The sequence below is a fragment of the Panicum hallii genome, chromosome 1 (assembly GCF_002211085.1).
Source record: "Panicum hallii strain FIL2 chromosome 1, PHallii_v3.1, whole genome shotgun sequence".
NCBI lineage: Eukaryota > Viridiplantae > Streptophyta > Magnoliopsida > Poales > Poaceae > Panicum > Panicum hallii.
The window spans coordinates 8,772,908-8,782,130 of NC_038042.1; the positions used below are offsets into that span (position 1 = coordinate 8,772,908).

The following is a 9,223-nucleotide window of genomic DNA, read 5'->3' on the forward strand; positions in this document are numbered from 1 at the left end:
AAGTTAAGTAACTTCCGACAGGTGTCTCCTCGACCGTCGGAAGTGGAGTATCTTCCGACTGGGCCGTCGAAAGTTTGTTTTAGCCGTCGGAAGTTTGCTGTTTTCCTGTAGTGATTCTGTTGAAATTCCATTAGGCATTCCATATACTAATTTAGGTGTAGAGGAACAGGCCGGGACCTATGCTAATTTACATTATGGATGCCATGACACCAGGAAAGAATCTGTTTGGAGTCGAGTTGCTGGGAAGCTCCCTGAGCGCCTCAGAGGTCTCGCAAATAAAGGACAATACAATTCATGTAGCCTTGGTCAGTCATATACCAGTAGGATATATTACTCCTATGTCTTTTATATATAATTAGAATTTAAAATGAGCACAATTATACATTTATTATTATTAAAACTTAAAGAAAACTAGAGTTACAATATTTTCCTTTTTGCAAAAAATTAAACAGTATTGAAGCAGACGCTCACGTACACGCACGCACACTCATTTCTATGAATACAAGCGCGCAACCCTACCCCTATAAGCGGGGGCGTCTATTCATAGCATGTGCGACTAGCCGTTGTATCGTCGCACATGTCCGCTAGAGATAACAATGTTCCAGAATAAAATAAAATATTCCAAAACAAGATAAAAGTATTTTGGAACAATTTATTTTGCCTGCAATTTCTGCCTTTTACTTTGTTCTGGAATATTTTATTTTATTCTAAAATATTATTATCTCCAGCGGACATATGCGGTGATATGGCGGCTAGTCACATGTGCTATGAATAGACATCCCGCCTATGAGCACCTCTGAGCAACTAAGCCGGCAGATCCTCGAGACTGATAAAGTCACCATATGCACATTGCAATCGACGGGCATGTCGCATACCATTGAAAGAAATAACACCGGTTAAATCCTAGAATAAAACCACTGTTACAATATAACTCTACATTTGGTATATATAATCTGGATGATTGGTACAAAACTACATATTATTTTGTTTTGAAAACTACATATTAAAATAATATATTGTACAACAATATTTATACAATATTTAATTAAATTAGGGATATGTACAAGGCATAAATCTTGGGTTGGTATCTATACACAAACAGCACACTCATTGTATCTACATGTAGTGCGCATAGCCTTGTACAAGGCATGCAAACATTCATTCATTCATTTCGACATTGTACAAATCTAACGCCAACAAATGGATCACTAGGGAGGTTCCCCGCGTATGTGGTGCTCAGTTGAATAGAAATTTGCTTGCGAATGTCTGGCCAAACTTCCATCCTTTTGGCACCACGTTTGCAAATTGAAGACCTTGTCCATCACTGTTGGTCACCCTGAAAGAGAGCGTTTTGCCGGTGAGAAAGGCCATGTAGTGCCAGTTGGCGCCCCAGTTGCGTGCCATCGGCATCCAATCAGTCGAAACCGCGGTCTTGACTTCCATGGATTTGATGGAGCCTGCCGCGGCGACATTGCTCACAAGCACAATATTAAAGTAGTCGTGTCCATTGATCATGAACCTTACACCGCCCCGTCGCACGCACGGAACTCTGCAAGTGAGAATTTTCTGTTAAAGCTACCGCCGTTGATCACGAACCTTTCACATGCGTTGCTTAGTAAGATCGAGAGTAGCCACTACGGGAGAAGCCTCGTTTGCCGAGTGTCTGACACACTCGGAAAAACAACATAAGCACTCGGCAAACCTTTTGCCGAGTGTTGCATTCGGCAAAAAGGAAACGGCAAAGAAAGAGTCGGCAAAAGCCTCTTTGCCGAGTGTTTTTTGTCGGGTACTCAGCAAAGACTTTGCCAAGTGCCTAATTCTGCTCTCGGCCAAAAAATGGACGTGACGGCGGAAGAAACGGTGACCGATGTTTGCCGAGTGCCTGAGAGAAGCACTCGGCAAAGTGTATGCAAAGTGCAGTCTCCGGTAGTGGCAGTAGGTCTGTCCGAGCACGCCGTGGACGTCGTCGGTGAGGTCGTAGAACTTGAACCTGAGGTCGAGGTGCGCGAGGCTGTCGTCGTCGGTGACGCCGTAGCCGTGGACCCGTGAGTCCTCGGCCGTTTGCTGTCGTTCGCAGCTGACGGAGCTTTGCTGAGTGTCTGTCTTTGCCGAGTGTAGGGCACTAGGCAAAACAGATTTTACCGAGTGTTATTGTTTGCCGAGCGCTTGACACTCGGTAAATCTATTGTTCGCCGAGTGTTTCATTTTGCCCAGTGCGGCACTGGGTAAAGATCTTATTCACCGAGTACCCGACGAAATGCTCTTGGTAAAAATTTTTGCACTCGGCAAAGGTGCCATCTCCGGTAGCGAGCAGAGACAAATCAATATGCACATATATAACTTCTGTACACGACTGGGATGATGCCGGCGCGGTAGATGCCGATCTTCTCCCACGCCGGCTGCGCCATGTCGAAGCGCGGCCGCGGCGGGTTGCACCAGCCGCCGTCGTCGCTGGGCAGCCCATAGTTGGGCGGGCAGAAGTCGGTGGCGGTGACGGTGACCGTGACGCTGGGCTTGCACCACGTCGGGTCCGTATTGCGGTCGCAGGCGAGCTTGTAGCACTGCCCGCAGGAGGCGCCGTCGTTGAAGAGCACCATGCTCAGCGCCGCCGTGCGCGAGCCGTAGCCCTGCGAGTACAGGTTTCCGTACCCGCACGCGCCGCCTGCCATTTACACGCACCCGTAGAACGTCGCGTGCGCCCTCAGCCATCCGGTCGGTGCCGGAGCTGGCGACGACGCGCTCGCGACCAACAAGAGAGGAGAAACAGGAGCTGGAGCCATGACGATCGGTCTCTGTTCTGTGTTTAATTTGTTCGATCGTGTGTGTGATATTGTTTGTATGGATGGATTTGGTTCTTTGATAGGGTTCTTGTGTGGTTTATATAGCGTTAACCTTACCATCAAATCACGATTAGTTGGCTGTTATAGTGTTTGTTCAAGAAAAATAAATTGTGTGGCGTGCACATGTGCATGGTTGTGCAGCCGCATCAAGCTTAATTACAGGCCAATCCAAAGAGAATCAACGTGTATGGACACTGCGCGCGTTTCACCGATTTTTTTTTGCTTGACTTTCCAACCATCCTACGAGGATCTTTGCTTAACTTTGAGAGGTCAACATGAACGCCGGTTTGCACTTTCCATGTTCAGATTCAGGGTACCTCCTTATCCAAGCAAGGAAGGATGTCATTTGCGTTGCTTCAGACTTTAGTCATACGAGTGAACCTCCAGCACGGCACCTGGACCGCAGCATGAGCAGCGCCATCAGCGTGCAATGGTTAGTTCGTCATAGGGACTGAGAGGATGAGACACGAGGGAGGAAGAGAGTGGAGAGTGATCAAAGAATGGAGGTTCATTTGCACATATATATTTCATTTTGTTTATGGCCTTGAATTGAACCAATGGAATTGGTGGAGCATCTCAATTTCTGGTTGAATTACAATCATTGACCCATGGTTTCGATTCAGTCGATCACAACAGAACTTTGTTTCTAGGACCCAAACCCATGCCACTTCTAAAGATTGTATTTGGATGAATTAGTTTCAGAATTGCTAATAGTACTCTTCAATTCGATCAAGATGATGTATAATAAATACAAATATGAGAATTTCTATGGTACGCTTTGGATGAACTAACTTGTGAAGTACATATACTATTTGACTTTAAAGTAAATTAACTTTTTAATGGATAAATGGCCAGATACAGTTGCATTTCATTTTTTTATAGAAAAGAGAGAGAAATAACAAAGACCTAAGATCAAAACCTTGTAGTATAAACTTCATCATAAGTTGATTAGTCAATATACCTCCACAAGACCATATGCATTTTTCGCCCAAGCATCATTACTATAATTCAATGCAGAAGGGCATGTGAGTTTTGATAATGTATAGTAAAACCCTTTTAACTAGTAGCTAGATATACCTATCCAATTAGCTGATCCAACCCAGTTGATTCCAGCTATCCAGCTAATGGATTAGCTGGATGGGTCCAAATAGTTTTCATGCTAACCTAATTATCCCCAACAACTTTATATTTTATAACTTACCTAACGACCACCACCACACATTTACTCATGGAATGCATTACTCTAAAGTCACAAGTCCTGCTAGACCTAAGATATTTGTAATGTTCACATAGAACATATTATTTTCATTATGAACTTTTTGAGAAAATTCTTATTAGGATGTCAACGTGTGGCAACAATACAGGTGACTTCAATAATATGAATAGAGAATAAAAGCAACTAGCCAAATTGTAAGGTGTCAATAGAAAGTCCTAGGTTAGCAAATTAATACATTTTAGTCATTCAAACAGCTTGGTTAATCCATTTATGAAAGCATTGTGGCATTTCTGGTTAAGGATTTAGTCCTTATTGCTCAATTTGATATTGAAGTATAATACAAATGAAGTGTCTTTTCATAATTTAGTTTTTCCTTAGTAATTCATTTTAGAGTTTTCATAGTCATCAACCCAAATTTGTGTTTGTAAAATTATCCTAATCCTCATAAAGATATCAAGTTTTACTATATATGACATATGCTACAAATTTATTGATTTTATGTCTATTTTAACCAAACAAGGATTGATTATAACTTTTAATATGCCTCATCCTGATCTTGCATTTCTCTCTTATCAATAAGATAAAGTATAATCCTCCAAAAATGTAGCATCCACAAATGACCAGATTATGTATGTGATTAACACTCGAGGGATTAAAACCCTCTCGCTTAAAGGAATTCATCCCGAGATTCATGTGTGGAAAGAACTAGAGGGAAGAGATAATCCTAGAAGAGTGTCGGTAGGTGGAAAAAGCTCTAGGTACAAAATCTCCATACTTCCCAAGTAGTTCGTTCTCCAGAGTGATTGCTCTATTCCCGGTGACTCTGCCTCTTCAATCGAGGATCGTATTGAGACGTTCAGGGCGGCTTGGATGTCATCACTTTTGATGACTGCTTCGTTGGGAACTTTGAGTCACTTCATGAGCTGGGAGTCATCTCTTGACAATATGAAAGATCCAGTGTAGCGAGGAGCTAACTTTACTTTTTTTAGAATTTGTTAGGAACCTTTTTGGAAGATACTTGGAGATATACCTAATCTTCAAATTCAAGGACTAAAGGTCGATATATGCTATCCACATAGCTCTTTTGAAGAGATTGTACTACCTTAAGGTTTGGCTTGAGTAAGATGCACTTGCTCTTTAGTTACACAACAGACTTCTTGGCTTGTTACTAAAGCCTAGTCATTTGTGCTACCCAAACAATGGTAGAGTGTTAGTTTGATCTCAAACTCCGGATCGGTCTAACGACCGATCCGGAGTCTGTTACGCGCCCCGATCGGGGGCGCACCGCCAACCCAATGGCGGGTGGGCCCCCGTCGCGCAGCGCCAAAATAAATAGAGAGGTGGGGGCCGGGGCACGATACACGAAGTTCGTCGCCGTGCCTAATCCCACCTAAAACCCTAGCGATCCGATCTAAGGGGAGGCGTTGAAGCAACGGGAAGCGCCGCCGTTGCCTCTACACCGACCACCGCCGCCTCTGCACCATCGCCGCCGACACCCCTCGACCTCGCCGCGGCCCGTACGCTTTCGTCCACGACTCCGATCTGCTTCTCCCTCAAGTAATGGCCAACAACGGCGAAGCCGGAGCCTCGATCGGTGGTATGGCTCTAATCCGCTTTCCCCTCTCTCTGTTTCTTTCACGATTTGCCCTAAGCTCTATCTTGTATTGTTGATTACCGAGCTAATTGACGATTAGTGGATCCAAAGGACACTAACAATGGTATCAGTTAGCCTCACTAATCGTAATTAGTTTCGGGTAAGAGAGAAAGAGCAATTAGAAGGAGGTGAGAAACATTACCCGAGAGAGAACTTGCAAAACAAGGAAGCAAGGAAAGACCCAAACCCTTCGGGGTGCAAGAACACCCGCACCCGAGCCCAAAACCCTAAACCCGTGCTAACCCTAACCCTAGCTCACCCCAAATCAAGCAAGAAAGAGGCTTACCTTACCACCAGGAGCTCCCAGCTCCACGGGCAAGCCATGCCGAGGCTCAGCAGCCCCGGCGACCCTCCGTCGTCGCACGACAGACGCATCCCGAGCCACCCCGAGCTCGGGATCTCCTCCGCACCGAGGTGCGTGGGCCAGCTAGCCGCCCCGAGCCCACTCGACGGCGGTGCGCTCACATCCAGGCGAGCGCACTCGCCGGCGAGGAGGCCCGCGGCGGCGCCACACCTTTTGGCCGCCGTCGCGTGGAGGAAGGAGGAGGAGGGAGAAGCGGCTGCGGGGGCAAGAGGGAAATGCCCTAGGGTTAGGGCGACGCGCGCGCCGGGGGTGGGTTTTGATCCACCGAAAACACCGCGTGACCGTCGGATGAGATCCGACGGCCGCAAGTCGATCGCGGGCGCGTGGGCCGCTTACGGCCCAGGCGGGGCGCTGCTTTGCCGGCCCAGGCCCAGGTTGCGGCCTGGTGCGCGGCCAGCAGCCCCGCGCGCGCGGTTGCCGCGTTGGGCCGGGCCAATTTGGGCCGGTTTGGGCTAGATTTTGGGCTGGTGCACAGTCACATTTTGTGATTTTCTCAGAAACTCTTTTAACCACTTAATGCATGATTTAATCTCTATTTTAATTTCACCAACGTGATAATTTTTATAGAGAGAACGAAGTAAGAATGTTTCTGAAAGTTAGAACTTTTCATTTTTCCGCTGCAAATTTAATTAAGTTATATCCTTTAATTATTTTAGACCCAACGAGATATTATAATTAAAGGAGTCAGTTTCCAGTTTTTTCTTCAGTTATAATATTGTTATTTTCTGACCAACGTTGATAATAGCAATATTACAATTTTTCAAGTCAGTTTTCAGTTTTCTATAGTTATAATATTGTTATTTTCTGACCAACGTTGATAATAGCAGTATTATAATTTTTTAAGTAAGTCTTCCATGCATTTGCTCTAATTCTGCCCAACGGTGTTTTAGAATTAATGCAGCTAGTTCATTGTATATCTTAATATTGACCAACGTTAAATTGGGATATGCAATTATTATTTTATAAAAGCAGTTCTCACCCTTCTTGATTTAAATTTCAGGATCTAATGCCATGACCTTCATTAATGCTATACCGCCGTTGGATGGTTCCAACTACGGGATGTGGGCACAGAAGCTAGAAGTGGCTCTCGCATTGTTAGATATCGATTTCGCTATCACCTCACTGTTTCCAGTTTGTCCTGAGGAACTGGTGATGGATCCGGAAGAGACCTCTGCCGCTTGGCAAGCTCGTCAGAGAGAACATGCAAATGTTCAAATGAAGTATGATCTTGAGAAAGCAAAATGGATCTCTTCCAACAGAAAGTGTTTGATGGTTATCAAAAGTTCCATCATCGACAGTATCAGGGGAGCAATCCCAGATTGCCCCACCGCAGTTGAGTACTTAAAGAAAGTGGAGAGTCAATTTGTTGGCTCTTCAAAAGCTTATGCTCAGACTCTGATTCAGAGGTTAGTTAATGATAAGTACACTGGCGGTGGTGTGAGAGAGCACATACTGAAAATGAGCAATATGGCATCCAAGCTAAAACCTATGGACATGGAGCTTCCTCATGCTTTTGTTGTCCATTTGGTTCTGGCTTCTCTGCCGAAAGAGTTTGAGACTTTTGTTGTTAACTACAACATCAGCCCAGACACATGGGACTTAGAGAAGCTCATTGCGATGTGTGTGCAAGAAGAGGAAAGACTCAAAGCCTCGCATGGTGACACGCTCAACTATGTTAGGCACAACAAAAGAAACAACTCTTCAGATAAAAACACGAGGCCACAAGGGAAACCTCAGTTCAAACGAGGTTTCACTTCTTCTTTTTCTGCGACTCACCCGGGCAAGGGTGCAAAGAAAGATCAACCACACATTGAAAAGGATCAATGTATGTGGTGTCACAAGACGGGACACTACAAGAAAGATTGCCCAGATTTTCTACGGCATTTAATTAAGAAAGGTGAGGATGTTATCACTTTTATCGATGAGACCCTGTATGTAAGTTATTCTAAATCTACTTGGTGGATTGACTCAGGTGCAACTGTTCATGTTGCTAATTCCTTGCAGGGTATAAGTACAAAGACGATGCTACAAAGAGGGGATAGATGGCTGAAAGTCGCCAATGGAGTTAGAGCCGACGTTGAAGCAGTTTGTCAACTCACGTTAGAGTTAGAAAATGGCTTTAAACTCCAGTTACATAATGTTCTTTATGTACCCTCTTTGTCTAGAAATTTAATTTCAGTATCATGTTTGGCAGATGATGGTTATAAGTGCCATTTTGGCAAAGAACAATGTGAGATTTTATTTGAAAGTCAGTGTGTTGGTCTTGCCATCCGACAAGACAAACTTTATATGTTGCCTATGCATGAGACTGTAAATTCTGTAAGCAATACCACAAGTATTGAACGCACGTCTAACGATGCAAGTCATAAGCGCAAACGATGCGACAACGAAAATTCAGCGAAATTATGGCACTGTCGTTTAGGCCATATTTCGAGGGGGAGAATTGAGAGATTAATTAAAGAAAATATTCTCCATCCGTTAGATTTTTCAAATGAAGAATATTGCATCGATTGCGTTAAAGGAAAGTACGTTAAGAAAATAAAGAAAGGAGCTAAACGCAGTTCAGGGGTTTTGGAGATAGTGCACACAGATATCTGTGGTCCATTTCCCATAAAGTCCGTGGATGGTTATGATTCGTTCATAACGTTTACGGATGACTATTCGCGTTATGGATATATTTATCCAATCAAAGAAAGATCGGAAGCGTTAGATAAATTTAAGATTTTTAAAGCTGAAGTAGAGAATCAGCAAAATCTTAAAATAAAAATAGTAAGATCTGACCGTGGAGGTGAGTACTACGGTCGTCACACCCCGTATGGCCAAGTTCCTGGACCTTTTGCAAGGTTTCTACAGGAAAATGGAATAGTAGCCCAGTACTCTACACCGGGCGAGCCTCAGCAAAATGGAGTCGCTGAAAGACGTAACCGTACCTTAATGGATATGGTGAGAAGTATGCTAAGCTACTCTACGTTACCGATTAATTTGTGGATGGAGGCGTTAAAAACCGCTATTCATATTCTTAATCGCGTACCGAGTAAGTCGGTGCCTAAAACACCGTATGAGTTGTGGACAGGGAGAAAACCCACACTAAATTATTTACATGTGTGGGGCTGTCCAGCTGAGGCGAAAGTATTTAATCCAAATATCGG

General features: G+C 44.2%; 1 pseudogene; it reads right to left on the bottom strand.

Moving 5' to 3' along the window:
- Window positions 1-1,236: 1,236 nt before the first annotated feature.
- LOC112895591 lies at window positions 1,237-3,261 on the bottom strand (annotated as a pseudogene).
- Window positions 3,262-9,223: the final 5,962 nt, after the last annotated feature.